Source organism: Dasypus novemcinctus, chromosome 31 (assembly GCF_030445035.2).
Source record: "Dasypus novemcinctus isolate mDasNov1 chromosome 31, mDasNov1.1.hap2, whole genome shotgun sequence".
In the NCBI taxonomy this organism is placed as follows: Eukaryota; Metazoa; Chordata; class Mammalia; order Cingulata; family Dasypodidae; genus Dasypus; species Dasypus novemcinctus.
In genome coordinates this window covers 8,677,018-8,699,210 of record NC_080703.1, presented here as the reverse complement: position 1 = coordinate 8,699,210, position 22,193 = coordinate 8,677,018, and the positions used below count along the sequence as shown (strand labels likewise).

Below are 22,193 nucleotides of genomic sequence, written 5' to 3'. Positions count from 1 at the left end.
AAAGAATAAGAAAAGTGTGATCCTTCAACTATGCCAAAAGAAGGGTGTCATAATAAAATATATCACTAATTCAGAATTAAAGCATTTCTTTGAAAATATAAAACTAAAATTAGCACTATACTTTTAAATACATGTCCCAGAGACTTAAATCTTTGGTCTGTTCTGAGCCCTGAATCTCAGCCGAGTTACAATACCTACTCACCAGTTCACTGGACTCACCCAGGACAACTAACAAGATGATGATGGACAACACCCATCCCAAGGAACAGAGAGTGTGCGCAGCTGCAAGCAAGATGGTTCCATCCATCTGCCTCATGGAATCTAAGCCCCTCTCAATTAGAAACAAGAGTGGGCATCACCATCCCCAAATCCTCAACATTGGGGAGTGAACAATGGACTAAAGTAGACTTAGTAGTATACAATTAAAGACTTCTTGCTATTTTATTCTAGCAATGGAAATTACTTTGGTCATTGTAAAGGCAGTGGCCACCAGAGGTCCTGAGGGGAAGGGAAAGAGAAGAATAGGTTCAACGTGGGTGCATTTTCAGGACATTGGAATTGTCCTGCATAACACTGCAATGACAGATACAGCCCTCTACACATTTTGTCATAACCTATAAAGTTGTGTCAAGCAGAATGTAAACTATAGTCATGCTCAGTAGCAATGCTTCAATATGTGTTCAACAATTGGAACCAATGTATCACAGTAATCAAAGATTTTCTTAATGGAGAAAAATGGGGGAGAGTTTCAGACTCTGGCTGCAGCCAATAAGGGCTCAAAATGGTGAGATATACAATGATATCACCTCCAGACTGGCATGGTTTCATGGTGCTAAAGGGCACTTATACACCAGGCTGGTGGAATACTGGAGCCTACCTTCCTAGCTCTTCTCTAGGGTCAATGGTGCTGCAACATGCTGGCTGTATGAAGGGCATACCAAGTGGAGCAATGATTACCAGAGACATGTAAGTAGAACTTAAACACAATTGGCACTATGGCCTCCTCCCATGGAGAGAGAACATGTATGGTATTGTAAATCTGGAGCTTAGATCTATTAATTGCCACTCAAAAAGAAACTTATGCATTAGTTGCTGCATTAATTACTATTAAGCACAGAACCTATATGCCTAATGATTATAATGAGACATTTCTGTTCTAGATCATATGCAGAGGGATACTGAACATGTTAAAAGGTCCTGGCAAACCTCATTTTCTAAGTAGTTAATGAAAGGCATGCTTAACCCAGGTCTCTCCCCAGCCCTTATTCCAAAACCTGTCCCACTCATGTCCTGGGGCTGACTGGCAAACCACATGCCATCCTACCAGTGCTAAGCATTTTCCCACCAGGAAGGAAATGGCTGGAGGAACAGGTGGCTGTCATAGCAGAGGCTCCATGGGGTGCAGATCAAAAGGCCATCTGGGAGCTCCTTTAGAGTCATTGGGCCCACTTGCTTTTGAATGAGGTAAGTCCTTGCAGAGCTCAGATGAAAATATACCAAAATGAATGCTCTTGAACAATCAGAAATGCAAAGAATCACAAATAGAAATTGAAGTATTCAACCCATATTGTATGAAGAGTTACAAATAAACATAAACAACTGATGTGTCTATCATTCACTGGAAGGAATTTATATATATTTTTTAATATTTTATGACCTATGTATATGGATTTGGGTACCTTGATGCTACATGTCTAACATGAGTAAAAATTAAAATATAAAAAAACAAATGCACATCACTCCTATAATGATACCAAATGAACCAGGCACATCTGAGATATACACATAAAGAATTACATAGAAAAAATCCAATATTAATTGGGTAAAAATAAAAAGATATATGCAGACCTTTAAGAGACTCATATCTAGTCATTTTTCCCAATTATTTAAAACATTTACTAGGAAATAAGTTATTCTTACTAAATTGTTGTGTTAGTGTGATATAAAAATAGGTATTTATAGTAGCAGTATTATGTACTAAAAAGTACTTGGTGCCCAAGGAAATTTCCTTATTAAAACTTACTAAAGACAAAGGATTTATCCCTTTTGTTCCTATGAAACTCTGGTCCATGTTTCAGAACTACAGGCTAGATTTGTACAAAGTCATTTCAAAATGACACCAAGCAGTGGTTTAAATTACTTGAGGCATTTTCTTTGGTCCCATTCCTGACTTACACCAGAGATATATTTATATATGGTGTAATATTTATATATGAGTAAAAGCTTATACCATGGAAAACCATCATACAAATAGCTTACAGATACTTGTAAGTGCCAACTGTGACCAAAAATAATTGGACCATTTGTAGTATGCAAAATGAATTCAGTAAAAGATAAATCCATTTAAAACTATTCACAATTTTTAAAAGTGTAGAAGTCAGATCACGTGTTACTAGATCTACCTTTCTATTTTATTCTGGTAAAAATAGTTATAGTAGGACCATGAAGACTTAAATCTAAGAAGAATCACAGAACTATGAACTAAAGTCACTGTGGCAGATAAGATCAAAGAACATTTCAAAAGTTTCATCCTTAGATATGAAAACTAAACACAGAAATGACAAAAATAATTCTTTAAGAAATAAAATGTAATGTAACAGTATATTACAGCTTTAAAATATTTTGTTTAAATAAAAAATATTGACTGGGATAGCATTGACTAGAATGTTTCTTGAATATTGTCTTCCCTACAGTTTTCATGGGAAAATTGATGTAGGGAACTTGCCTCAATTTCAATATTTTATGAGATTAATGCACTACATAATAAAAATGTGGGAAAAATGGCTCTGGGAGTTTTGAGATATGTATTTTCTCTTAAAATGTATCTCTGTTTCTGAAAATAGTGGAATAAAATGCATTCCTTCAACATAATTCTGACCAGTTTCTAGAAATAATCCCTCACTTAACATCCAATTATCTGAGAGTACACATACCATATTTTAGATTGAAAATACCTGTGAGTCTACATAACAATTCAATATTCTGACATCTTTTTGATAGTCATGGTTACTCTATTAGTCAGGGTTCTCTAGGGAAACAGAATCAATAGGAGATACCTGTCAATAGTAAGAGATTTTATATGAGTCTCTCACATGACTGTGGGAATGCACAAGTCCAGGTTCCACAGGCAGGCTACAAACCAAGGGCTCCAATGAAAGTCCAATGAAGGTTCTTGATGAGTTTCTGGGAGACAGTGGTTGTCTGGGAATGCTGGAATCACTTCCCCTTTTAAGGCATTCAGCTGACTGGATAAAGCATTACTCATTGCTGATGACAATCTCCTTGACTGATGGAGATGCAATCAGCTATCTATGCAGTAAAGTCACTTGTGACTAAAGTCCATAAATGTCCTTGTATTACAATTAGCTCAGTGCTTGCTTGGCCAAACAACTGGGCACAATTACCTGGCCAAGTTGACACATTAGCTTAACCTTCACAGTTATTCCACTCATTTTGAATTGTGCACCTTTACAACCACAAGTTTCTTTCTAATGATTCTCACCATATCTATGGTCCCTCATACATGGGAGACACATATATTTTATTTTTTTTTCTTTTTTTATTTTTATTTTTATTTATTTTTTTATTGAGTTTGTAATAATATTACATTAAAAATATATATGTGAGGTCCCATTCAACCCCACCCCCCCACCCCACCTCTCCCCCCCCCAGCAACACTCGTTCCCATCATCATGACACATCCATTGGATTTGGTAAGTACATCTTTGGGCACCTCTGCACCTCATAGTCAATGGTCCACATCATGGCCCATACTCTCCTCCATTCCATCCAGTGGGCCCTGTGAGGATTTACAATGTCCAGTGATTGCCTCTGAAGTGCCATCCAGGGCAGCTCCATGTCCCAAAGACGCCTCCACCTCTCATCTCTTCCTGCCTTTCCCCATACCCATCAGCCACCATGTCCACTTTTCCCAATCCAATGCCACCCCTTCTATGTGGACATTGGACTGGTTGTGTCCATTGCATCTCTATGTCACGAGGAGGCTCAGATTCCACATGGATGCTGGATGCAATCCTCCCACTTTCAGTTGTAATCACTCTAGGCTCCATGGTGTGGTGGTTGTCCTTCTTCAACTCCATCTTAGCTGAGTGTGGTAAGTCCAATAAATCAGATTGTAGGTGCTGGATTCTGTTGAGGCTCAGGACCTGGCTATCACATTGTCAGTCCAGAGATTCAAATCCCCTAAGTATATCTTAAACCCCGACATTAACTGCACTTCCAGCACATTAGCATGAAAGTCTTATGAAGGAAGATCCCATCTGAGTCCAGATTCATCACACATAAACACCATTTCCAAAGAGGGGCCATCTGACCTGATAGTTAACCCCATCGGCCATGACCATAACTCCCATGGGTCTCTTTAGCCCTCAAAGGAACCAATATCTGGGGGTTGCATCTGCTTTATCTGTCTCTCTGACTCTGCTCAATTGTGCATGAGGACAATCCTTCTGCCAGCCTCCAGACTCTTTTTTAGAAACTCGTAGCCATATAAACTCATTTCTCCTTTCCATTTCCCCCTTACTTTAGGTCAAACAGCATTTTAAAGTCATGTTATTTTATGTAGACAGGGATATTCTGCTGATCCGCATTGAACCTTCCGTTTAAGGTCATTTTCCAGTTGCATCATCAGTTGGTAGTTGATAGTGGTCCCTCGGTGCCAGGGAGGCTCATCCCCGGGGAGACACATATATTTTAATGTAACATTTATTGTGATCTATGTATCTTAAAAAAAAACTCAAATAAAAATTTAAAAATTTAAAAGAATAAGAGGTTCTGTGGGCGGCGGACTTGGCCCAGTGGTTAGGGCATCCGTCTACCACATGGGAGGTCCACAGTTCAAACCCTGGGCCTCCTTGACCCATGTGGAGCTGGCTCATGCACAGTGCTGATGCACACAAGGAGTGCCCTGCCATGCAGGGGTGCCCCCTGTGTAGGGGAGCCCCACGTGCAAGGAGTGCACCCTGTAAGGAGAGCCACCCAGAGTGAAAGAAAGTGCAGCCTGCCCAGGAATGGTGCCGCATACATGGAGAGCTGACACAACAAGATGATGCAACAAAAAGAAACACAGATTCACACGTGCCACTGACAACAGAGTGGACAAAGAAGACGATGCAGCAAATAGACACAGAGAACAGACAACCGGGATGGGGAGAAGGGGAGAGAAATAAATTTTTTAAAAAATAAGAGGTTCTGATTATGCCACACCCTACCCCAACCCACACCTCACACATCAACCTTTTCATCAGGGACACATTCACTGCATTTGGTGAATACATCTTGGAGCACTGGTATACCACCTGGATTGTGGTTTACATTGAAGATTACACTCTCCCCCAGTCCATTCAGTGGGACATGGCAGGATATATAATGTCCTGCATCTGTCCCAGCATTATCATTCAGGACAACTCCAAATTCTGAAAATGCCCCCATATCACACCACTTCCTCCCTCTCCCTGTACTCAGCAACTCCCCTGTACACTGTCTCCACATCAGTGATACAGTGTCTTCCATTGCTAGAGTCACAACAGTTCTATAGTAGAATACCAGTAAGTCCACTCTAATCCATATTTTATTCCACCATCCTGTGGATCCTGGGATAGTGATGCTCACTCTACCTCTAAATTGAGAGGGGGCTTAGATCCCACATAGCTGATGGATGCAATTCTCCTGCTTGCAGTTGTAGACTCTCTCGGTTCCCTGGTGTGGAGGTTCACCATCCTCACCTCCCTGTTAGCTGACCTGGATAAGTCCAATGAACCGGAGAGTAAGGTGCCACAACTCTGCTGAGACTCAGGGTCCAGCTGGCACATGGACAGCCTAGAGATTCAAGTCTACTGAGTATACACCAATGCCAAGTTCAGCAAAAGTGACAGATGAGGCATGTGTAGAGAGGTCACATGTGAGTCCAACTCCATCACACTTGGGGGCACAAATTCCAAAGTAGGGTCCACTGGCAAGGCATTGAACACCAGAGCCATCTGCAATGACCGTAGAACATGTGTGCCTCTGTAGCCCTCAGGAGCACCACTACCTGAGGTTGTTATCTATTTTAGATGTCTCTGGAATCCTGCTGAGGTGTGCATAAGTGCAACCCCTCTGATGACCTCCCAACTCATTTTGAAGTCTCTTAGTCATATAAACTCATTTGTCTTTACCATTTCCCCCTTTTATTCAAGGCGTTTTTCTAGTTGCATCACCAGCTGCTGCTTGGGAGTAATTCCTCGGTGCAAGGAAGGCTCATCCCCAGGAGTCATGTCCCACGTGGAGGGCAAGGTAACACATTTACATGCTGAGTTTGGCTTAGAGAGAGGCCACATTTAAGCAACATGGAGGCTCTCAGGAGTAACTCTCATGCACCCTGCAGCTCTAGGCCTACTTGGAATTTCAAGCACAGAGGCTCATAAGCATAGTCATCAGTACCAAGGGCCCATCATTGGACCATCTTTCTTCACTGGTCTTTGCCCATGCACTAGAGGGATGGTTGCTGTTCTGCTGGGGAATGTGACAGAGCTCCCCTAGCTGGGAACTCAGCACTCCCTCAGCTGTTGTTTGTAACTCTACTTACTGTGACAATACGCAATGAATATCCAAACATTTTTATATACCCTATATACATGCCAAGGAGAACTCCCTCCCAACCATGTGCCCCCCATCAATGACACCCCATACCAGTGTTCCTCCCCTGCCATAGTTGAACCCTACTGTGATTCAAAACTTCTTCAAAAATGAAGCATAATATATTGCCAAATTTTATCAGTACAAAAATGAAATAGTAATAGGTTTCAAGATTAGAAACAAAATCCATATTTAGAAAAACTGAAATAAAGTAAAAAACAGGGGTACTAAAAAATGAAAAATATCATAAAACTTTGGTTTTGGTGTTTTGTCTCATCACTGTAATAGCTGTTGCCCTGTATGTACAGTGGCAAGGCAATCTCTTCCATTCCTTCCTTGGTGCCTATACCCTTTTTTTAATTTTTAATTTTGTCTTGAAAAAAATTTAGATCACAGTAAAGTCGCATATACAATATAGGGGACTCCCATATAGTCAACATCAAACCCTTTCCCCCCTTCCCCAGCAAGATCTTTTCATATCCTCTTAAGTATGGGTCTTCATACTCCTTTTCTCCACTGCACCTGTCCTTCTCTAGTTTCTCTAGTTTCTCCATCTGATTATTATTGCCCCTTATTTAAACTCTTATTTTGGAAGGGAACAAATGCCATCTTGTCTAGGTACCTTTAAATGTGTATATATTTTCAGAATCAATTATCTTTAAAGGTGTTTTCAATTACATGTCTTTAAATACATTTTATTTCTGAACTTAAGCTTATAAGTATTTTACAATTAAATTTTAATTTCTCATTGTATTTTAGTGCTGCCTTTTCAATGACTCTTATCATTCATATGAGGCATTTGAATTTCAGTTTTCTTTTTATTTAGTTTTTTAATTTGGTTTTCGTGGTGGCAGCTATTTTCAGATTTTTTAAAAAACTTTATTTCTAGTGCTATAGATTCCCAATCCTATAGGTTCAGAGTCATTTTAATAGGACCTACAATTTTACCAACAATTGGTTTTCCTATTATCAGGCATATAAAAGATCTGCCAAAGTAACTTATGTATATCACATGGTCCAAAAACTCATCAGTAACTTTTGCGCATACTGTATTCAAACACTTTATTTTAGAAATAACCTCTAGCAAGAAAGAATAGATGTAATTTTGTTTACTGATATTTTAAATTTTTCCATCTACACATAAAAATCCTGCCAGCCACAAGACACCTTGATTCTCTTACTGAGCATCTTGAAAACATGTACATTACTTGGAATTGTGTGGATTCAAACCATGAAAATGTTGGTCTCCTACTAATGGGGTAACATTCTGGGATTTCAGAATTGCACATCCAGGCTTCCTGTACCCTGGGGACATTCTGCTGCTAAGTGGACTGTCATTTGTGGAAGTCACTAAACCCTATTCAAAGCTCCATCTGTAACATCTATTGTGGAATCTCTCTTCTTTCTTTGTTTCTTTCTTTTTTAGTTAAGCCAGGAAAAAGATTTTATTTAGAAATGGGAGAAAGAAGAGAACTTGCTGAGAAATGGAGAGGATGGAAATAAGCACCAATACTGGTGTCAGCTTCTCTAGGCAGAGAAAGTGAGTTCTGGCTTGAGTGGTCACCTTCAAAGCTATGAATTTTTCCTCCCCTTACTAAAGGTAATGGGAGGGGCCCAAGCTGCTATTGGTTACCCCACCAATAATGGGGGTCAAAGCTGAGTAGTCTTTGGAATATGCAGTGCCTCCCCTCAGCCCAGGAAAGAGTCCCAACTGGAACCTGAAAGTCAAGGTCAAGGACTCAGAAGGGTCTCATGGCCATGTAGTCTGTTAGCCATGTTGTGGCTCATCTCCTTATTTCCCTGTACTCAACTGTCTCAACTCACCCTCAAAGAGTTCATGCCATTATTCTTAAAGGGGTGCTGAGGGGTCAAGGTCATTCTTCTGTAGTTGCTTCCTGCTGGTTAGGGCAGTAGTCCCTGCCTGACAGGGCATGAACCTCTCTCGCTATTCTATTGTGTTTGAGGAAAAATGGGTCCACATCCTGGTTGGAACTGGATGAAATCTCCACATGATTAATAAGGCATTGAGTCATAAGAAATAAACTTAATATGAATTTTGAAAATCCATGGTCCCAATAAAGAGATAAAGAAGATGGTGGCAAAAAGACCCAAAAAGGGGTGTAGTCATGACATATTAGATCACAAGAGTGAGAAAGGCCAGGTACCTTCAGATGCTGCTTCCTCCCAAAGTTGATGGAAACAGCATTCTTCCTTGAATTCTTTTATGCTGTTGGTTAACTCCAGGGAGAGACTGTAGTAGACCTGCTAGGTTTTGGTAGGAACTTCAGTCCCAGTTCCTACAGCAGTGGTTATGCTTAGGACAGCTAGGAGCAGTGTGAAGAGGGACTGCCCTAGACATAAACTCACAGAAACAGTATAGGCAACAAGATAAGCACATGGCAAATAAAATAAAGATGGTACTTAAGAGAGCCATTCCTTTATCTTACAGCTACATTCCTTACCTACTTATAAAATGAATTAAGTTTACCAAGATTTTTAACATGCTCAAAACCCTTCTGCGTATGATCTAGAATTGAAGAGATATTATCATATTCATCAGTATGTAGGTAAGTACTTAATACTAATTAATTCATAATTCATGAATTAATGCACAAATTCCTCTTTGAGCTGCAGTTAATAGATCTAAGCTCCAGGTTTACAATACCATACATGTTATCTTCCCATGGGAGCAGGCCATCATGCCAATTGTGTTTAAGTTCTACTCACAGTACTCTGATCATTGTTGCTCCACATGGCGAGTCCTTCACACAGCCAGCATGCTGCAGCACAGTTGATCTTAGAGACTAGGAAGGTAAGGCTCCAGTGTTTCACGTGCCTGGTGCACAATGCCCTTTGACACTATGAAACAGAGCCACCATGGAGGCAATGTCCATTGTCCATCTGGCCATTATCAATCCATCGCTGGCTGCTGCAGGAGTCTGAAGCTGCAATGTACTCTTCATCCTCTTCAGGAGCATAACCAGAGATCTGATAGATACCTTTATTTGTAGAGGTCAGTGACCAACTTGGCCAACCGCTCAAATGGACAGGCAACATGCAGGGTATTTCAGCCAGGTTTAGATGCACAAGAGATTTTAAAAGAGATAGACTTCCATATTGTTGATCTTTATATTCTTTCTAAATACCTCCAATATAATATATAATATATTAAATGATACTACTTTTGCCAAGTTATGTAAATGAACAGATATTTTACTTTAGCAGTATAGGAGAAACTACTTTCTCCAGTATTTTATGAAAACTAAGGGTTCCCAAAGCAATCAAGATTATCTTTCCATACCACCACTTTAACATGCAGATTGAGGTGGCCTCTGATAGGTTTCCCTCCTATGAAGTTACCCTTTATTATTAATATCAATGTACAGTTCTAATTAATAATGGTTTCCTGGAATTAGTCACTTAAATGCTTCAGTTTAGAAGATGCTTTTCCAAACTCCATATAATTTACCATAACCACATGGACTGGATACTTCACATTAAAATAAGCTTATTAAACTACAATTAGGGAGGCAGTGACCAGGTTCCCACCTACCATATAGGAGGCCCCAGCTTCAATTCCCAGGGCCTCCTGGTAAAGGCAAACTGGCCTGAGCACTGTAGAGCTGAAAGTCCATTGACATGGAGAGCTGACAGCCCATGCTGCACACAGCTGGTGCAGCAAGGTAACATAACAAAGTGAGACACAGAGGAGAGACATTGAGAGATGCAGCAGACTGAGAGATGAGGCAGCTTGTGAAAGTGAATGCCTCTCTCCCACATCGGAGATTCCAGGATCAGTTCCTGGAGCCTCTTAAAGAAAAGACACGGGAAGCACATGCAAGTGCAAAAACAAAAAGGTGGGAGGAATAAATAAGTCTTTTTTAAAAAATTACAATTAGCCAATGAAGCTTACTTTATTCATTGAAGAAAGTTCAGATCTACATTTCCTCTGTTTAACTTAATTCCATTAAACATGAATTTAGAATTTCATTGTCTTAAAGAATTAATATAATATTTATTTAACTGGCATTCTATAAATGTAGGGAGATTACATCTAAGTTAAATAAAATTGAAATCATTATAGTTTATTCCAGGAATGTTCTTTTTCCTTCCTTTACAAAAGGTTTAAAACTTCTCTTGTTTAATAAAATTCTAAAACTGTGAATAATCTTAAAAGCATACTGAATGCTAGGTTCTGGAATATATTACAATTGTTTAATTTGTTTCAATCATAATTTAGAAAAGATCTTCCATAGCTTTCAAGGACTTTTCATTTGCTTCCTGAAATTCATTAATAGGATTATTAACCACCATTATTTTAAAGCTATTGAAAGGTTTAAATTGGGGAGCCACAGGACAAACTGATTAATTCTACAGCCTAGGTGACTGTTTTAATCTGCCACACCTAGCCCCTCACTCAGAGCTCTGGCAAAGAGAAGGCCCAGGGGGCTGGGAAGGTTAAAGGGCTCAGGAAAACCTTTCCCTTTCCCAATTCCCAAATGCCCCACTCCCTTCCCTTCCCACACTTTCCCACATTAACCACATCCCTCATTAGTGTGGTACATTTGTTACAATTGATGACCACATATTGGAGCACTGCCACTAAGTGGGGATTATACTTTACATTATAGTTTAAATTCTCTCCCATACAATTTTATAAGTTATGACAAGACATATAAAGGCCTGTACCTGACACTGTAACATCATTAAGCACAATTCCAGTGTCCTGAAAAGGCCCCTTATCACACCTATTTTTCCCTCTCCCTCTCCTCAAAACCTCTGGTGGCCACTGCTTCCTCATCAATAATAAAAGTTCTTCCATTACTAAAATCACAATAAGTCTGTAACAGAATAACAGTAAGTCTACTGAAGTCCATCATTCATTCCCCAATTGCAAGAATTCTGGAAAGGTGATGCTCAGTCTGCCTCTAACTTAGAGGAGGCTTAGATCCCAAGGGGCAGGTGGATGGGACCATCTTCTTGTAGTTGCAGACACTGTTCTTTGGAATGGCTGTTGTCCATTCTCATCTCCTTGTCAGATGTCCTTGGTGAGCCCAATGAACAGGAGAGTAGGTGTTGCAAATCTCTTGAGTTTCAGAGCCCAACTGGCACATAGAAAGCCCAAAACTATAAGTCTCTTGGGCATAAGTTTTATTACTAACTATAGGTTCAAATACAATTGGTAGAAGAGCCATGTGTTTTGAAACCACAACTAAGTCCAACTCTGTCACACTGGGGAGCATAAATTCCAAAGTAGGACCCAATGGTGGGGTGCCAAATTCCTCAGATGTCAACCCAGCCTATAATGTCTGGCTGTCTCCAGAGCTCTCAGGAACCCACCTATTTGAGGCAATTATTTACTGTAGCAGCCAATCAGATCCTACTAGGACGTGCATAAGTGTAAACTCTAGAATGATCTGCCCACTCACTTTGAAGTCTCTTAAACCATATAAACTCATTTGTTTTTACTCTTTCCCCTTTTGGTTAATGTCTTTTTCCAGTTTCTTTGCTACTTGGTGCTTGGCAGTAATCCCTCAGTATAAGGGAGCCTCATCCCTGGGCATTATGTCCTATGCCAGGGGGAAGGTAGTGCATTTATATGTTGCATTTGGCTTAGAGAGAGGCCACACTTGAGTAATAAGGAGTCTCTCAGGAGATAACTCTTAGGCAACCTATAACACTAAGCTTGGTTTCAATTTCAAAAGTAAAGGTTCATAAGTACAGTCATCAATATCAAGGGCCCATCAACGGCCCATCCTCTTTTACTAGTCACTGCCCCTATACCCAGGGGATTCTTACTGTCCCATTAGGGAATGTGGCAGAACTGGACATTTAATGTTCTCTTGGTTATTGTGTGATTCTTCACCCACTGTGACAATGCCCCATGAACATCTGACCACATGCCTCACATACATGCCCCAGGTGAACCTCTTCCCATGAATGCCCCATCATCGACACCCCATACCAATGATCCTCCCCTGTCACAGCTGGAGCCTTTCTTAGATCCAACATTTCTTCAAAAAATGAAGCCAATGAAATAACCAAACACAATTAATAAGAAAATGAAATGATAGTTTAAAAAATAACAAAAATAAATTTTTTTTAAATTGAAAAAGAAATTTTCATTATGCCTTCCATCACTATAAGATCTGTTGTCTTGTATGTACAGTAACATTTTCTTCCATTTATTCCCCTAGTGTCTTATTTTCTTCATTGTATCTTCAGAGAATCTTTAGGTTATAGAAAAGCCATGTGGAGAATATAGGGTATTCCCATATACCCAATATGCTCCCCCTTTTCCTGTTTCCCCTATCAATAACATTTTACATGTGGATGGTACACTTGTTACAGTTGATGAACAAATATTGAAGCATTGCTACTAACCATGGTCAATGATTTACATTATGGTTTATAATTTGGACCCTACACTTTTATAAATTTTGATGACATTTAACAAGGCCTGTATCCATCACTGTAAGACCATGTGGAACAATTCCATCACCCCAAAAATCACCCCATGTTCCACCTATTTTATTTCTCTCTCACTTCCCCTTGGGACCTGGGCAAGCATCATGCTTCATTCCTTAAGAACGAGATTCACGGTCACTTACAACAACACTGAGGGCTCCATACACTGGCCTGTCCTCCCATTTAAGGCACTTCCTATGATCTCAAGATACTCCTGCCACTCTATTTGAGAACACAGCAGGACTCCCCAGGAGGCCACCCCTTCCCTCTCATTACGTGGGTCTCCACCCTCTGATAACACATACTACAATGGGATGAACACTCACACACTCCCTAGGTGGGCCCTGTCCTGCATGCTCTCCACATCCAAAACCCTAAACCAATAACTCTCCCTTCCATATTTGCCAAAATAACATTCTCAATGTTGTCATTTCAACCACATACCTACAAATCCCTTGTTCACCTGCTCCCTCCCCCAACTCTCCTCCCAGTTCCATGTACAGTCCAACCCACCCTCCCCTCCCCAACCCCTCACAAACCAGCACCACCCAACCCAACAGCATCACTGCACTACTGTCACACCCATTCACTACACAACTAATCCCCAGAGCTCATCTGTTCCCTCCCCCAACCCGTGCCCCAGTTCCATGGACAGTGCAAACCACTCCAACCCTATGCCCTCACAGACCAGCACCACCCAGCCCAATAGCCTCACTGCACCATCGTCATGCCCAGCCACTGCACAGCTACACCCTTCCACCTTATCATCCGTTTTCCCCATAAGGGCACTGGCTCACAACCCTCTACACCATTTCTGACAGACACTAAAATTTAAGCAAGGATTAAAATAAAGTGGTCATTTATTGGCAAAGCAGCTGTGTTTCATGGATAGGGCACTGACCTTGGAGTTTCCACTCCCACGTGTGAATCCAGCTCTGAGTCATATTAAGTTGTGAGATCTCAGGCAAGACATTGGACCTTTAATTAACCTTCCCCAGCATCTACACTACATACTTTATATACATTAAGTCATTCATAGACAAATGTCATGGTTGATTTACTATTCTCCTCCTCAGGTGGAAAAACTGAGGTACAGAATTCTATGTGCAACAATGGCAAAAAATAGAAGTGAACTTCATCAGAAGTCAAAAGTTTTGTCAGTCAAAGGATGTTATCAAGAAAGTGAAAAGAACCTACAGAAATAGATGCAAATCTTATTTCCAGTATGGGTTTAAATAGCCAGTATGTATAAAAGAACACCAACAACTCAACAACAAAAAGAAAAACAACCAATTAAAAATGGGCAAAGGACTTGAACAGATAAATCTCCAGAGGATATATCAAATACCAATATGTACATGAAAAGATATTCAAAGTCATTATTCATTAGGGAAATTCCTATAGAATATACAGTATCTGCAGGGTCAGCATTTGTAACTCCATGGAGGTTGAAATGATCTGGAAGATGTCAAGAAGACACTGGCAATTTTGGAAATTTAGGTGAGATACAGAACAAATGGGAGGCACCATGGGAAATTGTCATTGAATTTTAGAACCATTTGTAGGTTGATTATTAAAGTTACTTTAGGTTGCCATTAACTACAATTCTTTTCTTCTACTGTCTTTGCTATTCTTCTTACAGTAAGAAGGATGGCCCAGCAGCAGCTCATACTGTACTTGTCAATCCACAAACTCCACTCTACCCTCCTGCTCAAGGCCAGAATACTCCCTAATTCCTGGTTAAACACCAATGTGCTGGCAGATACTCTGTGACCTCCAAGCTCCCAATGAATAAATGATAGTGGAGCTTCCCAAAGACCAAGAAGATGAGGTGGCCCATCTAATGCTGAGGTGAGGTCACTATTCTTTGTCTAAGATATAAATATCACCCTTTTTGTTTCTTTCTCTTTCCACTGACATCAGATAAGGATATCTAATTATGTATAATATATTTGATACATACAATTTATAGCAGAGGAAAGTGTCAAGTGGGGTCCTCTTCAAACTGACCCCTTCTTTAAAAGGGCATCCACAAAAGGCATCAGATTATAAACTATGTGGTAGGGGTCTTTACCTCAGCAAAATTTTTTCCTCCATTGATTAAGAATTTTGTAATCACAAAGCAAAATGGACTTGAGGGATTTATGTTTAAGCAAAGCATGTGCTCTGCCACAGATGTCCCTCCACTTGCTTATAGGGTCTTTGACTTGACCACCATTTCCCATCTGTTCTTCTAAAGCACCAAGGGAACAAAGTACCTGAGCAAACACAACACAGCATGATCCAATATGGAGTTTTCATTTCTGTAATTGAGAATGACTCTAAGTGGAAGCAAAAACAGCACATATTCTGGAAGCACTCACTCTTGAGGGAATATCTGCATAAGAAAATCAGAGCATTCTTGCTGGCTTTATCTGGAGAGTCATTCTGTTTCCATATCCTGGAAGAAATGAGGATTGGGGTATGGTTAAAGAGAGTTTCCAGGTAAAGAACTAGGTCTTACAAGCATCAGTGTTCCCTTAGGTGGCATGGACTCTGTGTACAGGGACTGGGGACTGCCTATGTGCAAGTCTGAGTGGTGTGCTTGTGAATGTGGGGGTAGGGGAGGGACTGTGTGTGTCCTGGAGAGGGGCAGTGGGATGCATATCCTTGAACACACTTCTAGCCTCCGCTCTAAACCCACATTCAAAATTCAAGGATTAGGAATAAAACCTGAACTTGCTTTCATTTGAGAGGGATTGCTGTCCAGCTGCCCCTCAATACTTCCCAAGGCCTGGCAGGCTTTCTGGAAGACTTGTGTGAAGGGGCTACTGCCTGGCTTGTTCTACACACTGGCTCTCACACTCCTGCTGATCTGGTCTCCTGGAATGAATCAGGCCCACCACAGAGTCTCTGGAGCACAGGGCCCAGGGCTCCCTGCTCCTCTCAGGACCCACAGCTCCAGTGAGACAGGTCAGCCCTGTCCCCCAAAGTCTACCATCCCCCTCCCTGTGAACTTTCCTCAGGCCACACAGGCGTTTTCCTGTACTGGGCCACTCGGACATGCATAAATGTTTTCTTCCCTCCCTCCCCCAGCTGCCAACACTGTTCCAGAACAAGTTTGGTTCCAGAAATTTTTCTGTACTGGTTCAAGAGAAGAGACTTGGGAAGAAAGAAGAGATGAAGAGAAAAAGAGGAAATGTGGAGCAGATCAGGAGAGGGGAAGGGAAACAAGTGCATATGGAATCCACTGCTTTTCTAGCTTTCTTTTTGGCATTTCAGGAAATTTGGCAAAACGGAGGGCAACACTAGGTAACTGCGATCAACATTTTATGTTAACATGCACGTGGAGCTAGGAACTAGCTGGTAAAAATAGGCACAGGAGGTAAAGGATGCCCTAACAACTTCTACCCAGGGGACAGAAACACTTTCCATAAAAGCGCCTAAGTTGCTCGGCCATCCATCCAATGGCTCCTTAATTTGGGCAAGAGAGCAAGTAGGGTCACTGTGTACAACTTCCTCTGCCATTAATCTCTGTGCCTTTCCAGATTCTGGAACTTGTGTTTGTTTTCCAGATCCTAGTATCAACAGCTACAAAGACCATGCATGAACTGAAGGTCTTTGCCAGAGCCTCAGAGGAGCTGGTGTTTGCAGAATGAAAGGCATAATTCCTTGAAATGGAGACACCTCAGTACTCAACCCCTTATACCCATTCTCTAATCAGCTAATTTAGTGAAAGTCTGGTTTTAGCTTGACAGATTTAAAGTGAGGTTTAGAAAGAGAGTTTACTTTTAATGTTAGGTATTATTATATTAAACAATATTTATCTCCTACAAGTTTTCTTAATATTTATCAAGCACCCTAAAGAGAGTTAAAACTTTCTGAATTATCCTATGTCTGTCTCCCTAGTAGCTTTCACCAAAGACACTCCCTCTCTCATACAACCCCATTTAGTCATAGTGGAACAAGTGTAAATGTAATATTTAGCATCTGTCCTCAGGCCAATGTCTTTCTAAATACTTTCTAAACCTTTACTGACCTCTGTTCACTCAGCTGGAAGGGAATGTGGGAACAATATTACCCAGGGTCTAACTGTATAATGTGGACTTCCATGTCTTTTATATGTGCAAATCAATTTTGTTGGGTATAAAATTAATGGCTCCACTTTCTTCTAACACAATGTATTGTCTTCAAAAACCTTGATGAGGATCTAATTTTCTATCTATTGTGCTAGATGCACAAATGATTTTTTCTTTTTCTGTAAAGCCCATCAATTCTACTAGACTATATATTGTCATTATATTCATTCTCATTCAGTGCTCAAAGCATTCCTTCTATTTACAGACAAAAATGATACCTTTAAATTTATTTCAGGTCTCTGCTTTGGTTTTGTCTTTTCATGCACACCAGTTATTCACATGTTGGTTCTTCCATACCTATCATTAGCTTTTGACACTTTTTCTCAAATCTTTAAAAAAATTTTATTTTCTCTTGAATAATTTTTTTCTTTCATCAACTTCTATTTCCTATAAGGCATTATCATTCACTGTGTTTCTTCTACCTTGCATTACATTTTGAAGTGATTTTTCCTTTTTTTCCACATTCTTTCCACATTTCTGTCCCTTCATTTTTTATTATCTGATGTCTTTTCTATCTTGCTTCATTTTCTTAATGCCTAACGCCTTGTTTTTTGAAAAACTACACCATAAAGAACACCAAAATGAAGATTTTTCATTTCATTGTATACTGTTACTCTGCATTTATTCCTTTTTTGCCCTTTATTACCTTTGTATGTCATTTGACGTGAGTATTTTTTCTATTGGTCATTTTATATGATTTTTTTCCCTTGAATTTGTAGGCAGTATTATGATTCAGAACAGCTTTCCAAACCCCACAGAGCTGTCTCTCCTGTAGTTTCTGTAAAATGCTCAAAGACATGGCACTTAATTCTGGGTATTTCCTGGTTCCATATTTCTCCCACTCTTAAATATAGGCCTTTGTTCTCACTGTCTCTATTGTACAAGTGTTTTTCATTCTGCATCTGATTATTGCCTTTTAACCCAATATTGAATTCTTTTTCTAAAATGGAACAACTGCCATCATCTTGCCAAAATCTAGTCATAACCCTTAAATGTGCATATATTTTCAGGATCATTTAGTTTTAGAGGTGTTTTCAGTTATATGTCTTAAAATGTAATTCATTTCTGAATTAATTTTGTTTAAAAGTATTTTATCTAATAATTAACTTTTAGTTTCTCTTCTTTTATTTTTTAAATTTATTTCTCTCCCCTTCACTGCCTCCCCCAGTTGTCTGCTTTCTGTGTCCATTCACTGTGTGTTCTGTGTCCGCTTGTATTCTTGTCAGCAGCACCTGGAATCTGTGTCTTTTTGTTGTGTCATCTTGCTTCATCAGCTCTCCATGTGTGTGGCACCATTCCTGGGCAGGATGCATGTTTTTCACACAGGGTGGCTCTCCTTTCAGGGTGCAATCCTTGCCCATGGGGCTCCCCTATGCGGCAGACACCCCTGCGTGGCACAGCACTCCTTGCATGCATCAGCACTGCGTGTAGGCCAGCTCATCACACAGGTCAGAAGGCCCTGGATTTGAACCTTGGACCTCCCATATGGCAAGCAGATGCCCTAACCATTGGGCCACATCTGCTTCCCTTTAGTTTCTTATTATTACTCTTGAAACTGAAGGTAAGTTCATCAATTCAAAGAGGATTATTATCAATTTGTGACATTAAATATAAACTCCAACATAATCCTACAAAATATCTAAAAAATATACAGAAAAATAAATAAGAATGGGAAAAAACTGTTTCATTACAAAAGATCAACTATACACAAAAGAAGGCAGGAATGGAGGAAATAAGGGAAAAAAAGTACAAGATGTATAAGAAATAAATTTAATATTCCTAAATAAATCCTGCTTTTCAAAGTACTTGCTTCAAAATAAATAGATTATAAGGTGTACATTCAAGAGACTTAAATATTTGGACTGTCCATGTCCCAGCTGGGCTTTGAATCTCAACAGTTCATTGGACTCACCCAGTACAACTAACTAGGAAATGATGGCACAATAATGATGGGTGGATGGCACAACAACCATCCCAAGAAACATAAAGAGTCTACAACTGTAAGTAAGATATTCTCATGCATCTTGCTCTATGGGAGCAAAGCCCCCTCTCAATTAGAGGAGGAATGGGCATCACCATCCCAGAAACCTCAGCACTGGGGGAATGAACTATGGACTAAAGTAGACTTACTGGTATCCTACCATAGACTTACTTTGATTCTAGCAATGGAAGATTTGTATCATTGATGTGAAAGGCAGTGGCCAGTAGAGGTTCTGAGGGAAAGGAGAGGGAAAAACAGATGTAATATGGGGGCATTCTTGGGACTTGGGAATTGCCCTAAATGACATTGCAATGACAGATACAGGCCATTATATATCTTCACATAACTATGAAATTGTGTGGGAGAGAATATAAATTACAATGTAAACTATAATCCATGATTAGAGGCAATGGTCCAAAATGTATTCATTAACTGTAACAAATGTACCACACTGATAAAGGATGTTAATGTTGGAAAATTTAGGAGGTGTAGGGAATGGGGCATACAGAAATCCTCTATGTTTTTTATATATTATTTATGTAATCTAAGTATCTTTTAAAAAATAAAAAATAAAGAAATAGATTAAACTCACCAAAATACACATGTTGGCAGAATGTATTTTAAAAATACTTCAGAGAAGCTGACTTGGCTCAATGGATAGCACATCTGCCTACCACATGGGAGGTCCATGGTTCAAACCCAGGACCTCCTTGACCCATGGGGAACTGGCCCATGTGCAGTGCTGATGCACAAGGAGTGCTGTGCCACGCAGGGGTGTCCTCTGTGTAGGGGAGCCCCATGTGCAAGAAGTGCACCCTGTAAGGAAAGCCACCCAGCATGAAAGAAAGTCCAGCCTGCCCAGGAGTGGCACTGCACACACCAAGAGCTGATGCAGCAAGATGATGCAACAACAACAACAAAAGAGACACAGATTCCCAGTATCACTGACAAGAATAGAAGCAAACACAGGGGAACACACAGTGAATGAACATAGAGAGTAGACAACTGGGGTCAGGGTGGGAGGGAAGAGAAATAAGTAAAAATATATATTTAAAAAATACTTCAAACACCTATGTTATTTTAAAGACACTCATTTTAGATCCAAAGAAACAAATAGTTTGAAAGTTTTGAGAAGAAAAAAATATATTACATATTAAGAGTAACTAGAAGAGAGCAGGGTGGCTAAACTACTATCAGAATAAAATAGCCCTGTAGTCCAAAATTACAACAAAAGGAAATGGAGGATATTATATATTAAGAAAAGGGTCAATCCACCAGAAGGTATAGCAACATATATGCACAGAACCACAAAACATATGAAACAACATTGGCAAAACTGAAAGAAGAAATAGTTATACAATAATAGTTGGAGACTTCAAAACACCAGTTGCAAGAATCAATCAGGGAAGCAGATGTGCCTTAACTGATAGAGCATCTGCCTACCATATAGGAGGTCCAGGGTTCCGTAACCAGGGCCTCCAGGCCCAAGTGGTGAGCTGGCCAATGCACAGTGCTGCCACAGGCAAGGAGTGACATGCCACACAGGGCTGTCCCTCATGTATGGGTGCCCCATGCACAAGGATTGCACCCCTCAAGGAGTGCCACCCCACATGAAAAACACAGCCCACCCAGGAGTGCTACCACACACAAGGGAGACCTGATGCAGCAAGATGAAGCAACCAAAAGAGACACAGATTCCCAGTACCACCTGAGAATAATACAAGCAGACACAAAAGAACACGCAGCTAATGGACACAGAGAACAGACAATGGAGGGGAAGGGAAGAGAAAATAAATCTTTAAAAAAAAATGAGTCAGTCATCAAGACAATTTAAGAATGGAAACTGAGGATGTGAACAATACTATAAACATTCTGCACCTAACATATATGGAACACCACTCAACAACAGTAGATTACACATTCTTCTAAAGTGTCCATGGATCATTTTCCAGGCTAGACCATCTATCTGTTAGGGCACGAGATAATAAAAATTAAAGGATAGAAATCACACAAAATCCTTTCCTACCCCAATGGATTTATATAAAAATCAACAGAAAGAAAACTGTAATTGTACAATTAAGTAGAAACTATATGACCCTTTTTAAAATAACCTATGGGATAATTTTCTGAAATCCACCTACAAAGAAAACCAGAAAATTCTTAGAGAAAATTTCTTTTAAAAATGTCCAAAAAACAATGGAAAGGAGCAAGGCACTACTCATTGGGAAACTTATAACTATAAATTCTTACATTAAGGAAGAATGATATCTAATCAATTACCTTTCCTCATATCTTGAGGAAAGAAGAGAAAACTAAACCTAACATTAGTAGGAGGAAGGAAATAATAAAGATTACAAAGGAGACAAGGAAGATAAAGCACAGAAAAACAACTGAGAGGATCAATGAAACCAAAATTTGGTTCTTTAAAAAGATTAATAAAATTGACAAACCTTTATCCAGACAAACAAAGAGAAATGAGAGGACACAAATAACTATTTAAGGAATGAAATTGGGAACATTAACACTCATCTGGCAGAAATTAAAAGGGTTATAAGAGAATGCTATGAACATTTATATGTCAATAAACTAGATAATCGAGAAGGCATGAGCAAATTCCTAAAACATAAAAATAACCTGTTCTGACTCAAGAAGATATAAAAGATCTTAACAGACCTATAAAAGCAAAGAGATTGAATAAATAGTCAAAAACCTCCCATCAAGGAAAGGTCAAAGTCCAGATGGCTTCAGGGAGAAATGTATCAGATGTTCAAACAAGAATTAAGACCAATCCTTGCCAGATGATTCCAAAAAACTGAAGAGGTAGGAATTCTTCCTAACTCATTCCATAAGGCTGCTATTGTTCTGATACACAAACCAGATAGACACATCAAAAGAAAACAAAGGGAGGAAGGGGGCCAAGATGGTGGCTGACTGAACTTGCCTTGCGGTCTCTCATGGGAAAAGGAGGCTGGGTGCCGCTGGAGATTCTC

General features: G+C 39.9%; 1 long non-coding RNA gene across 3 annotated transcripts in view; it reads right to left on the bottom strand.

The window, feature by feature from the left end:
* The window catches only part of LOC139437973 (uncharacterized), a 208,276-nt gene that overhangs the window by 143,933 nt on the left and 42,150 nt on the right, over positions 1 to 22,193 (bottom strand). For 2 of the 3 annotated variants that reach the window (XR_011647856.1, XR_011647858.1), the window contains exon 2: positions 15,468 to 15,544. This is a non-coding gene — a long non-coding RNA (uncharacterized lncRNA). Of the gene's footprint in view, positions 1 to 15,362; positions 15,545 to 22,193 lie in introns of all 3 variants that reach the window. The other variant, XR_011647857.1, reaches the window with a different exon arrangement.